This window comes from Dreissena polymorpha, chromosome 9 (genome assembly GCF_020536995.1).
Source record: "Dreissena polymorpha isolate Duluth1 chromosome 9, UMN_Dpol_1.0, whole genome shotgun sequence".
In the NCBI taxonomy this organism is placed as follows: Eukaryota; Metazoa; Mollusca; class Bivalvia; order Myida; family Dreissenidae; genus Dreissena; species Dreissena polymorpha.
Window position 1 is genome coordinate 46,072,768 of NC_068363.1, and position 13,936 is coordinate 46,086,703.

Here is a 13,936-nt window from a genome sequence, read left to right on the forward strand (position 1 = left end):
ACATACGTTCTCCATTTTCCGGAAGTTAACATTCTCCATAAACTGAAATGAGGGGTATCCCCGTATGCCTCGATTTGACATCCAATTGGTACAAGGATATCCCCTTGAACATGTGTAAATCGTGTGACTCGATGTGAGCGCATCAAGCACTGTTCTTATTCAACCAATCGTAAGTTAACTCTAAATTTAGATTGATGCAATATGTACAAACTTTTCTGAAAATCAGTCGAAAACGAAAGGTAATTTTTGAGAAACATCAATGTGTATTGGTCAGCATTCAATTTGTTTGATGTACACAATCGATGTTTTGACAGGATTTATAACCTAAGGTTGTATAATACACAGGATAATAGTAAGTCAAAAGATTGGGCCATAAAATACAAACCCAGGTGGCATTAATTTCTGTACGATGAATCTTTTGATAGCAATTAGCGACCCCTATCATAAAAACAGCATGGTGTAAATGCTGATTAAATCAATAGGTTGCCGATAAATCGCTGATAAGGTGTCAAAAACAACACTGGAACACTCGAGTAGTAGAAGTGGGTTGTTAATTGGGGGCAATAGAGGGATAAGCGATGGTAAGTTTTAGACAGAAAGATATCGAAAAGCGAATTTTATTGGGAACTTATAGACCTTACATTGTTTTTAACGAATGTCGGGACAAATCGTCTCATATCGGGACGCCGGGACAAAGGGCCCAAAAGCGGGACTGTCCCGCCGAGATCGGGACGTCTGGCATGTATGAATTACATACATAGTGTTGTGCATTGCACACAAAAAATAATCAAGATTATTAGTACATTAATATCAAGGAAAGAAATATGCTTCTGGTTCTCTGCAAGTTTCATTTGTATCCCTTTAATACTTTTCTATGTATTATCTGCTTGTAGAACATGTCAATGTGTAATTGGCTCTTTGCTCAATAAATATGCAAAGGGCAATAACTTTATAAACACCAAAGGGAAAGTTATAGTTCTTTCAATCTGCACCTGTATAAATCGTTCTATGAAGTTTAGTCTTAGTGTTTTAAATTGTTATTAAATGATATAGTGCACATTTATTAACAAATCACTCTGTAAATATCGAAGAAAAGTTGATGGTACTTTTACTTTGTACTTTCTCTACATCTACAAATTTATTGAATTACTAACAACTGAAAGAAAAACTTGCTACACAAATTATGCTGTTACATATATAAATTATTTTTAATGAGGTATAAGAACAAATACATATGTTCAGTGTTTATGTATGTATGTGTTAAACTGTCATTCTAAATTTACTGTCAAAACTTTTTATAATGTCTTTTATCACTTGTCATTATTATATTTTCAACTAAGGCTATGTTACAGTATCGTGCCTTATTATAAAAATCTTCAACAACAATATGGCTGTCGTGTATTTACAGAATTGTAATTAATTGATTACAACTATTATGTCAGCTTTAACCGCTGTACCCAAAACTGCTTTATTTTTACATAGCATATCTCATGACGTTTGGACCAATTACATATTTTGTTGTGTTATGGGGTTTATGAAATGGTTTTCGATCAATATTAAATTTTGATATTTCAATGCATTTTGTTGTGCATGTTTTGTTTTATCTACTGACACTGTGTAGAAATATCATTTAAATTTTATGTTATTCTGTGACCAAAGCCTTTTGGCTGCCAGTATTTTTGTAGCAGGGGCACCCAGTAATGCTAATGCAATTGTAACATGTATGAGCTGTAATTGATATGTATTTTAGTTTAGCTAATTGTAGGATAGTTAAATATAGGTAAAAACTATTAATTTACTAAGTGTATAAAATCTTTTTCTATTCCACTCAAAACATGCTCATACTGCTATACTAGTATTATAAGCATGTGCCTCAAGTCACTTTGGGTTACTACAAAGTATTATTATTGCAATTTTCAAATAGACCTAGTATAGGTAATATGCAATATATTTGATGTATATTTGCTACAAATGTGTCCAATATTTAATTATACATGCATGTGTTGTTGCTATTACACATATTATTACTTTATATAATCATAAACTCTTTACTTTGTAAATACTGAACACTAACTTTGCCCACGTTGGCTCATGGCCTTCTGGATGTGTTTTTTAATTAACTTTAAAACTTTTAAACTTGTAACCTCTTAAAGCCCTATATCTATTTATGAAGTTTCATTTGAATCCTTACACTACTTTTCGAGTTATGATTTAACATGAGAATTAAATAGCTATGTTCTGCACAAAATTATAATCAAAGGGCAAAACCCCCCAAAATACTACAGAAGAGTTGTGGGTTATTTCAACCCTACACATCCTCCAAATGTCCTATCAGTATATATGAGTCGCGTTCTGAGAAAACTGGGCTTAATGCATGTGCGTAAAGTGTCGTCCCAGATTAGCCTGTGCAGTCCACACAGGCTAATCAGGGACGACACTGTCCGCTTTTATGACATTTTTCGTTTAAATGATGTCTCTTCTGAGCAAAAATCCAATTTAGGCGGAAAGTGTTGTCCCTGATTAGCCTGTGCGGACTACACAGGCTAATCTGGGACGACACTTTATGCACATGCATTATGCCCAGTTTTCTCAGATTGTGACTCATTTAGTTTTATTTTACTTCTTTCAATGCTTATGTATTTATACTTAGTCCCATGAACTGTTAATAAACGTCAATAACTCTGAAATTCTGAAGAGAGAAAGTTGTTATTTTGTATAATGTTTATTTGCTCGTAAAGCCATATATGAGGGTTTATTTGAAAACTAGTACCTTAAATATTGGAATAGTTATGCTCCACACAAGAAACGGACTGTACCAAAAATAAGCATGAAGCAGTCCACACATGCTAATAAGGGATGACACTACGCTTTTGCGTTTAAAGGATGTCTCTTGTAAACAAAATTCAGTGAATACGGAAAGTGTTGTACAGCCTGTGCGGACCGCACAGGCTAATATGGATTGACACTTTACGAACGTGCTTTACACCCAGTTTTCACATAACGCGTCTCATATAGTCAACGTCAATTGATGTAAACGTGCGCACATTTACGTAAACGCTAGATCATACCGTAATCATAACAAATCTTCGACATACATGTACAGCTGTGAATTATGGCACACTGATACGAACCGTGTAAATGTTGAACACATGTTTTTAACGAACCTTTAAGATGAAAGCTGGGATCGGACGCATAGACATATCACCAAAAGTATAGTCATACAAATTATAATGGTAAAATTATAATATGGTTTAAAATTAATAGTCCTGGTTAATAATATTGGAACTATTTGGGTAACAGTTTACGCACGGCTAATCAGTTTTTGCTAGAAATTATTGTATGAAAAAAATGAATGAGCACGGACCAGTACGTACTTAGATTATTTTATTTTTTCTTATTTGAATTGACGATCCGTATTTCATGAGGGATGCATGTCGAAACCTTTATACATGTCCGTCCATACAGCACCGTACAGTATAGTTTCAACTTATGATTAATCTGAAACATTAATAATTACCTGAGCCCATCCAGTGCCGGTTTAGCATCGTGCGTGGTGGCCCATAGGCAGTGAAACCTTTGGGGCTCATGTCCCATGCACCTAGTCGGCATAGCGCGTACTAGAACGTCCGTGCGAAATCGATTTCTCTCGCTTAAATTAAACTATTATTACTATTAATAATAATAATAATTTAAATTAAAATGCTATCAAGGCATAAAATATTACCTTTTCTAGTAATGCAATTTTATAATACAGTGTTGCCAATACGACATTATAATAAGTAGATAAGTAATTTAAGAAAAAATCACCGATTGTCACTTGGTAATACATTAGCGAGCCTTTAATCGAAATAAAGAATTGATATAAAATAATTGGCTTTTTCAAGTCATTAGATCAGGCTAAGTAAGTTAGTAAAATATTTAATTTCTTCTTGGTCTCACGGGGCCCCTAAAAGTCTCGGGGCCCATAGGCAGTTGCCAACTCTGCCTAATGGGTAACCTGGGAATGAGCCCATCTACGTTTGTCTGTAATGATTAAATGATAAGAGCGTCCAAAATCGTGGTTACATTTGCGACAGTTTGTTATATCATGAAAGAACTTTATCTTATAATTGTATTATTGTTTTAGAAAAGTTTAATATAGCAAAAAATTAAACTCCAGGAACTCTCTTAGGGGAGAAAGTTGTGTTCTTATCTACTGCCAGAACAGACTATACCGGTAAACATAAACTGATCACAACTGGGATCACCGCCTTGGAACGGTCAATTCAAAGCATTTGGGATTAAACCGGCTAGCCGAACCTCACTCTTACCCAGATTACCTGTGTTGAAAAGGTAAAACAGTTTTAGATGAGGATGATCCTCTCTGTTTTGTCTTTTTTCCGATCGTGACTTAATGGCAATAGCCGAAGTCGTTGTACAATCGCTTATTTCTAAAATCATAGTTTTTAGTTTATCGAACAATACTTTTAACATACATAAATCTTTAAATGCAAAAAGTATACACATTGACAATCAGTCGTGTGACTTTATGTGAATAAGGCGGAAAATAATACATCGTTTTTTTAAACGTAGGCAAGCAACATAATAAACGGGAGCGCCGACGGCGTTGAATGTGTTTTGGCAAGATACAAGAGAGTTTCTGCTGAAGAAAATGTTAAAGGAACAGTTGACTAAATGAAACTCTAAAATAATATCAGAAAGAAAAAAACTTGTTATAAAATAAGTACAAACAAGAAACCGTCGGAGACGGGTGATGCTCCCGAAAGTTTTTTTTTTGTCACAATATTGCACTATATATTCAGATAAACGAAACGTCTTGAGGGCACAGTAGTTGGGGGACAAGATTTTTTTTATAGAAAATTTCAAAGGGCCATAACTCTGTGAAAAATCATCCGACCGGAACCCACTGATAATATGCACATCTCCTCTTGGTAGTGAAGCTTCCCATAAAGTTTCATTGAATTCCGGCCATTAGTTGCTGAGAAATAGCCCGGACAAGAATTGCACTACAGTTAATGGAAAATTTCAAAGGGCCAAAACTCTGTGAAAAATCATCCGACCAGAACCCGCTAATAATATGCACATCTCTTCTTGGTAGTGAAGCTTCCCATAAAGTTTCATTGAATTCCGGTCATTAGATGCTGAGAAATAGCCCGGACAAAAATTGTGCACGGACGGACACACGGACGGACGGACAGACGAAGCGGCGACTAAATGCTCCCCCCAAAATGAGCATAATAAATGAAACGAGAATCGGTGAAATAGTTAAAACAATCCTATATCAATTGGAAAATCAGAAATATGTATCAAGGGAGCTTGGTATTTTGCGAGCAAGTTAATTTCCGGATGTAAATGTTATTTCTGATTGGCCAGACGTTATTTACGCTCTTGTTTTAATTAACGGTATCAATACATCACTACTTTTTACGAAACTGAACGACTTTTTCATTAGCAAGCGAAGGTCAAAGGTATATCTTTATTTTTCTGATTTTGTTTTTAATTATTCATTACACTGTTACGATCGCTGCATTTTCATTTAAGTAGAAAGAAACAATTTGTTATTGTTGTTGTGTTGTTGTTATATTTATCGATTCTGTGACATACGCAAAATATTGCATGCACACGCTATGAAGTTTTTAATCATTATTCAAAGTATTCAAATAATCTCAAATAATATGCAACATAATTTTTAGATTAATATCAAAATAATGTAATTTGACCCCCTATCTTGCCGCCAAAAATCGCAAGGTAAATGTTTGCTGTCACAAAGTTTAACGATATTACAGTCCTAAAAAAATCGACAGTCGTCTGCAAGAAACAAGGCATTTATTTATCCATTAAAAGTATTTAAAGTAACGTACCCCATTCATAAATACATTGACAAAGTATGTTTTCTCAAAATCGAATACGACGAGATTCTTTATGTTAAAGACAAATAACTGAATATGCAAAAAGTTAGCAAAAATGTTAGGAACATATTTATTCGAATGACGGCATATATTAAACAAGTTGTTGAACTGCGATAATTTAATCAAAATCTCGTTCCCATCCTCGTTTTTAAGTGAATTGTGAACAGATTTTGGCATTTCTTTAAAATGTCATTCGATATGATTGCTTACAAATCTTAAATGTTATTAATAGACTTAACTAATTGTTATAGAGAGAGAAACAAATGAACCAAAACGACGCCGGTATCGGTATTCAAACCCGCGTCGTTATATGCGGAAGCGCTACCACTGCGCCACGCGAACTTTCATAGACTGAATCGAAACATAATACCTATTGTTAACATTATTTAGCTTTTAAAAATAAAAGAATTGTTTTACGAACGAAATTTGTTTTATTTTCTTATCATGTTTTGACACTCAAAATGGTCTTAGAAAAATTCGCTAACAATTGTAAGAAGAAGAAAATTCTATATTGAGTATGTTATCTATTTTGTTTGCCAACATCCCACATCTGGGCATTTTATTTTTCTTGGGAAACACGCACCTGACTGCAAGACGTTTTTATGATTTTCGGTTAACAAAAGTATATTGGCTAAGCCAATAGCGTAAACACGAATTTGAGTGAAAAATCTGGTTAATATAAAGAATGGTATGGTAAATATAATTGCCTGTTGAACTTATCATAGTACAATTTTAAACATATAACAATTTTAATAACTTTTAGGTAGATTTATTTTGAGATCACATGCCATCAGAACAGAAAGATTATTTGCGACTTAAGCATTTACATATCGTCATCAAAAAAGTAAAGCAATAATGCCAACAAAAATGCACATGCGTCAAAATAACAGCAACACACAACACAGGAAGAACTAGTATAAGCAAAAAAACAACAACAATTAAATGTTAACACATTTGCTAAAACTATATGAATTTTCACGAGAACGTCGGATGTATGATAAGGCTTGTTCTGTTTTAACAAAACTAAGCGAATGTTGAAAAAAGTACGCAATAAGATATTATATACAATGTTTCAATTTGAAGACATTAAAATATCATTAAAAGCTATCTATTATCGAATCTCAATTTAAATGCTTGAATACAGAAATCAATAAGACGTATCAATATAGAATTTCTCTTGTGTAATTATACTTGTCTTCTTTTGTTAGCAGCAGACATACGTGTCTTTCTAAAATTGTCAAATTTAGGACATACAAGAACAATATGACTCATCTTAAATTTCATTAACTTTACATAGTGTACATATTCTCTCATTTCTTGAAATGTGTTGTTTCTATAGATATAACATGAAATGACGGTCTCAACTTTGCAAGTATGTTTCTAAATTTCAAAAATTAAATTTTGTATAAGTACATGGATCTTTCGAAAATGGTTTATAATTCCATGTAAAGTGAGGTCATACAGTGAGAATGAATTACGTTTTTTTATAGCACATACTTTTGATATGAACATAAATTGATCTGTTCAAAACCATACTACTCCTGGTAAAAGTCATATTGATAATATTATTAAGTTTTTTCATTCATTCTTTTGGTCATTTATGATATTCATAAATGTGCTGATTATTATTGTCACAATATGTTGTTCAAACGTCTTGATTGAACAAAAGTAATAAATATACAAACATAATCAACAAGTTATACTTTGTGTTAAAACTATTCATTTATGTGATAAAAAGTATAAATTAGTACACACTGTTTCATTCAATGTTGCGGTGATTTGGTATGCATACAATCATTTATTGTATAGACATCGTAACGCATCAATTTAAGTTTTGTAAATATACTAATTTATTTATGAATACACTTTTAACGTAACATATAATCGTACAACACGGATGCCAACATATTCCACATTTATCTCAAAACTTCACTTGTTAAAAAATGTAACATATACACAGATGCGAAAGTTAATATTGGGTTAATATTTTTGTATTAATTTGCATCGCTCAAACAGCAATACCTTTATTATTAAGTGCAACATAAATATCCGAGAGACAAATAGGAAAGCCTGACGTAGGGATTAGGGCAACTCAGAAAGTGACACAGCGCAAAAACAAACAAAAATTGTATTAATATAAATGGTTTAGATAGCCCCATGCATAAATCATTTCCAGCTCTAATGGCTAGTAATTGAAAAAAAAAACTACAACGTAACCCCTTGGCTATAAATTAAACAAATACTGTTCTATTTCCGCTGATAAGAAGCTCACTAACAGTGAAGGCGCCAAAAACGTGTTATCTTTTTGGGTCAAAACTACGGAATCCGGATAGTGCCATCTAATATTTAATATTACATAAATATTTCATATAAACGTATATTTGATGATATAGAAAATCGCTTGGAATAACATTTTTGAATACAAGACTGAGTTCCCAAGGTTAAGTTATTTGTTGTTCGATTTTACGGTTCACCGTGCATTACGTGCTTTTGTTTAAATCATATTTGACATGCACAAAAGTAACAGTGTGAACTTTATCTGAATATAATTATATAACAGACATTTATATTATATCTGGAACCCTGTAAAGCAATATGAAACAAACGTTTTTCGCCCTTCAAAAGCGTTTTCGTTAGCCAATATGAATATTATAAAATTGTTGTTTGCAATGTATGCAGTTTTATATATGCCGATAATTTATTTGATAAAGCATCATAAAAGGTATTTAAAAGGTAAAACAATAACAGCAACAAAACTACCGTCTAATTAATGTATCAATAGACTGTACATTAATGTTGCTCGTCAATTATCTGGATAACCTATAAATGATGATTACACATGTACTGGAAAGAAATCTTCTGGTTTCATATTGATGTCTTACTTGAAGTTAAACGTTATCTATAAATCTGCAATCCTATTGGAAGTGATACAGATTATAATGATATATTATCTTAAAATTGATAGAAAGTTTTACTCGATTATTCAAATTTCTGAATAGTTTTAAACATATATCCTTGTATATCAAAATTATTATGAAAATAAATTAATCTGAACTTGGTTTACTAATGCTAGAATAATCTTTTAAAAGTGTGTCGATGGCAGCAATATTAATAATAAATGGTTAAAAATTACTGTAACACCGTTTAAAAAACCTGACAGTGGACAGGCGATATTATAACAGCGATATTTGAACAGTACAAATATCGTGCGTCGCCGCGACTGTCAAGAAAAATATCGAGCGAGTATCGCTTCGTGTGTCTAGTGTCGCGGTCTGAAATTAGACCGCGATACACGAGATTCGGATAATATGGGCGATATTTGAAAAATAAAATATCGTGCGTCGCCGCGACTGTCAAGGAAAAGATCAAGTATGGCTTCGGCGATACTTGATCTTTTTCTTGACAGTCGCGGCGACGCACGATATTTTTCTTGACAGTCGCGGCGATACTTGATATTTTTCTTGACAGTCGCGGCGACGCACGATATATTTAACACGATATATCGCCTTTGTGGCTACCTACACAAGGGCGATATCGAGTTAAATATATCGTGCGTCGCCGCGACTGTCAAGAAAACGATCAAGTATCGCTTCGCGTGTCTAGTGTCGCCCTTGATGAAAGAAGTGCGAGATTATAGATGGCACTATCCGGATTCCGTACAAAACGAATAATAATCGATTGCAACATATGGTATCAGTAAATTATCAGACCTTCACGCATGTTAAATAAATAAAAGGTCTGGAATGTGCTTCATTGAAAACGTAAGTTTAAACGCTTCTGTAATATATGTATAATTTGTATAAACATACAAACACGTTTATAAACAAGTGTATTGTTTAATCTGCTTTTGATCTTAAACCGAGCTTAACACGTTTCTTGTTTGTTAATGCTTGCGGGCGATACATAAAACATGTAGGAGGTGTCTGACAACTTTTTTGGTTATTTTGTCCATTACAGAGTTATATGATATAAACATAATAATCAATTTTCCGCTGTTGTGTAAAGATTAAACATATAAAAAATGCTTAACTATATAAGAATTTTTATTGATTATTTGCAGATCACACGAACATTTTTACATTTACGATATTATGTCGTTTAAATAAGTTGTATAATGTCTACTTGCGACGTTATTTTTATGCTCGTATATTATTGGTTAAATAAATAAACTGAGTTTTTATAATCAGTTTATTTATTTTATGCATGGTAGGCTGATATGTATTTTGAATTACATGCTTAATATTAAGATGGTGGAGAGTATTTGTGTACAGTATTGGTCCGTGCAGTACTAAGAAGGTTGCGTATTTAGACATGGATCATTGTAAATCTACTTTTGCGGAATTTCTGACATATTTGTCTTTTGAATACTAAGATGGTGGCGAACTTTACGATTTGGCCCTTGTAAAACTTGGTATGAAGAATATTATATTTTTCCAGACTTCTGAATTCAACTTATCATTTTATGCCACCGGAGCGAATGAATGTTTTTGACCTGTCTGTCTGTCTGTCATTGTATTTGTCAAAAACTTAAACCTTGGTCATAACTTTTGCATAATTGAAGATAGCAACTTGATATTTGACATGCATGTGTATCTTATGGTGGAGCTGCACAGGTTAAGTGGTGAAAGGTCAAGGTCATCCTTCAAGGTCAATGGTCAAATATATGGCTTCAAAGCGGCGCAGTAGGGGGCATTGTGTTTCACAAACACAGCTCTTGTTTAAAGCTACTACATCACTGAAAGGGAAAATGACAAAACATAAAAATGTGTTTAAATAAATGTATTATTTGTTTTACTAACTGGATTATTTGATCTTTAATGTGCATTTGTCATCGAAAATGTACGAAAATATTTTCATAAAAATGTAAATTTGAATTTGTATACGTACATGCGTGAACATACGCATTTGATATCAACATCATTGTTTCCGAATCTAACACAATCCATGAACATGAACGGTTAATGTCAAATGAAATCTTCTAATTTCCTTCATGAATTGTTTAGGGCTTATATTGGGCTTATATTATAATGTATTGGGCTTCATTCCCCTGCTCAAACTATTTTGATGGCTTAATGTTTCCCTAAACAAAGCAAACATTATTTTAAATTAAACAAATGGACGCTATCATTAAAGTTCATTAAGTTAAGTTACTTAAGTGTATACCTACAAATCTTTTGTTCATAGACCTGTATCCACCTTTATGTGTCTCGCATCCAAACAGTGGGATTGAAACTTCGAGGGACTTTTAGAGCCTGTACTAGGTGCTGAAGCTGATGTAGCTGCTTGTTCACAACCAGTTTAGTATGGCCATCGCTTGGTCGCCATGGCAATCCTTATTCGAACCCCTCGGTATTGGTACCATCCTTAGACTGTGTTCCCGCAAGTACTTGAAGATATTCCAGCTTCCCGTCGTTTATGGTGATGTCTGCACTTGTATTGATCAACGTGATATTAGATTCTCGGTGCTGACATTCATCCCGCCTGCCCCTTCTCTTTCATTGAGTATGTTGGTGAGGTCTTGGCGTTGGTAACTGCTTGTGCCTACCATAAGGTCGATGCCATCAGCGAATCACAAGTTGGAGATAGGGCGTCCAGGGATGGAGAAACAGGTGTGGTGGTCTTTGAGGGTCTCCTGCATTATCTTCTTGAGGAACAGTTCAAACAGAACGGGAAAGAGCAGACATCCCTGACGAACGCCCGATTACATGTATGTCTTGAAGAAGCCAACCTTGTGTCCATTTAGGAGTACTGCGCTGCTGGTCTTTCGGTAAAACTTTCCAGTCCTTCTTCACTTATTTATGCTATCAAATCCTTCATAATTTGCGTTTTGGTGTTTTGACCCGTGCAAGTGTCATTTGACCCCTGTCCCGCATTGTCCTTTGTAATGAGAAGCTGGTTTATAATTTAATACAAGCCCCTTTTAATAGTATTTTGCAGTATGTTAGTACCAAATTAAAGTTTGTTTTTTTAAAGTATGTTTACAATTATGAACCACATTACATGAACCAATGTTAATTGTGATAGTTCTTGTTGCGTGTGTCATCTTCGTTTGTTCTTAAATAAGTGATGATGATATATGCAAATTCGTTTCAATTGCATCACTTTGCACAAACTACGCATGCATTTGACCTATTAATTTTCCATTCATCTGCGCATGGTTCTCGTTGCAAATATATGAGATAAGATGATACACCAAAGACCGAGCTTTGGTTTGCGACTTTCAAATTATGTTTAACCTGATCTCGTTTGCACATCTAACTGAATGCAATTTATCAAGCTGAGGTTATCTATATTGATTGTACCGGTAGTCAGTTTATCTGTGACACGGGAAGGGTGCGTGTCTAACACGAGACCGAATTCCTAAGGCCTTCACCGAGCGCAATGTGCGAGACCTCACAAACAAGAGTCCTCGGACGGCCAATAACACATAAAATACTATATAATACATGATTATAAAATTCAAATATAAAAGAGTAGCCACGAATATGTACATTGTATATTGCGACAAACAACGAAGCTTCTACGTTCAATATTCCAGCTTCAATTAAGCTGTACCCTTCACCAACCCTCGGTGAAGCTTCCGTCACTCCCTTGTACGACTTCCGTTGACTTAAACCATCTGAATACCCTCTACATATGCAATAGGAGCTCTGCAGCCCGGGCAGAACCGTTTGAAGTCAACGTAATCACCCAATTGCTCCAGAGAACTGTCATTATTGTACCGTACCTTTTCTTCAGATGTTGTCTCGCTCGCATCCTCATTTGTTTAACTGTATCCATATTGTTTAAAATGGCATATGTCCCTCTCTCCGCTCTTTTCTTTGGTAGCTGTGCTTAAATTGACTAGAATAGTACTTGAACTCGGACGGTTATATGATGACGACGCACGCAGGACAATTGACATGTAAAACACAAAGATCACGTTATGCTCAGGTGAGCTGATTAAAAACTGAAATAAATTGCCTTCGCTGGATTTGATTCTATTTTCTAAGGTAACATTCAATTCAAGAAATCAATCAGCATCGCAAATAGCGCAACGGCAATATTCGGACCAAGTATCCTGAAAATGGATTCACATATATGTCCTTTATAGCGGTAACAATTTTTGTTGTACACGATATCACGCGGTGACTTAGTTTTTGGACCCACGTGACCCAGATGCTATCTCGGCCTAGATATTGTCAAGATAAACATTCTAAATAAGTTGCACCAGGATCAAGTCATGAGTATTATATTGACCTTTGATGTGGGGAGTCGAGTGCAACATCGTCTTATGGTGGATTGTATTTTTATAAAGTTACTTAATTAAATATTCATCAATTAATGACAAAGAAATGGCTGCGAACGTTCAAGCTTTTAATGGCCAAAAGATGCGTTTGATTTTTATGCGTTTTTATAACTGATTCAATGCACCTCTTACACTAAATTTCGATCGCTAATGAAAAATAACACTATCGAATCCACACCACTTATAATTATAATCAAATTATAATAGGTTTTATTATTTTTGAAATATCTGTTAGTTAAGTACGTTCTGTGTTATTAGCGATTTCCGCCATCAAAATCGCAATCAATTTTCTGGGAGCCGCCATCTTGAAACGTTCGCGCCGAACTTATCGTTCAATAAGACCGAATCGGAAACGAACGATCATTGGCGAACGTTCGCTGTAACTGAACGCACATGTTTACTTGTAGGGAAAAGGAACATTTGTATGAAGGTTTTAAGTATAGGCGATTGTTTTTCATGTATGTGTAAATAATATTGTTGTTGTCGTATGGGGTAAAGTTATTCAATTATTATAACACATGCTTAACTTAAAGAATGACACGTGATCATTTCCTATTTTAATTTGAGTGTAACCGTATGTATAAGAATAATTATAAAATATATTGTCAGTTAATTTTGTTTTGTTTAGCAGATTCAAAGTTGAATATACAAAATGTAAAAATTTACACAGTTATTTCTTTATAGATAAAAGACATACACAAGTGATATCTGTTCGCATTACAGACGAACCAGTGGTATT

General features: G+C 34.1%; 2 protein-coding genes across 14 annotated transcripts in view; both read left to right on the forward strand.

Annotated features, from left to right (window-relative positions):
• Positions 1 to 13,936, forward strand: part of LOC127845122 (tyrosine aminotransferase-like) — a 152,864-nt gene that overhangs the window by 74,564 nt on the left and 64,364 nt on the right. The gene's annotated exons all lie outside the window — the stretch shown is intronic.
• The window catches only part of LOC127845126 (uncharacterized), a 130,770-nt gene that overhangs the window by 17,693 nt on the left and 99,141 nt on the right, over positions 1 to 13,936 (forward strand). The gene's annotated exons all lie outside the window — the stretch shown is intronic.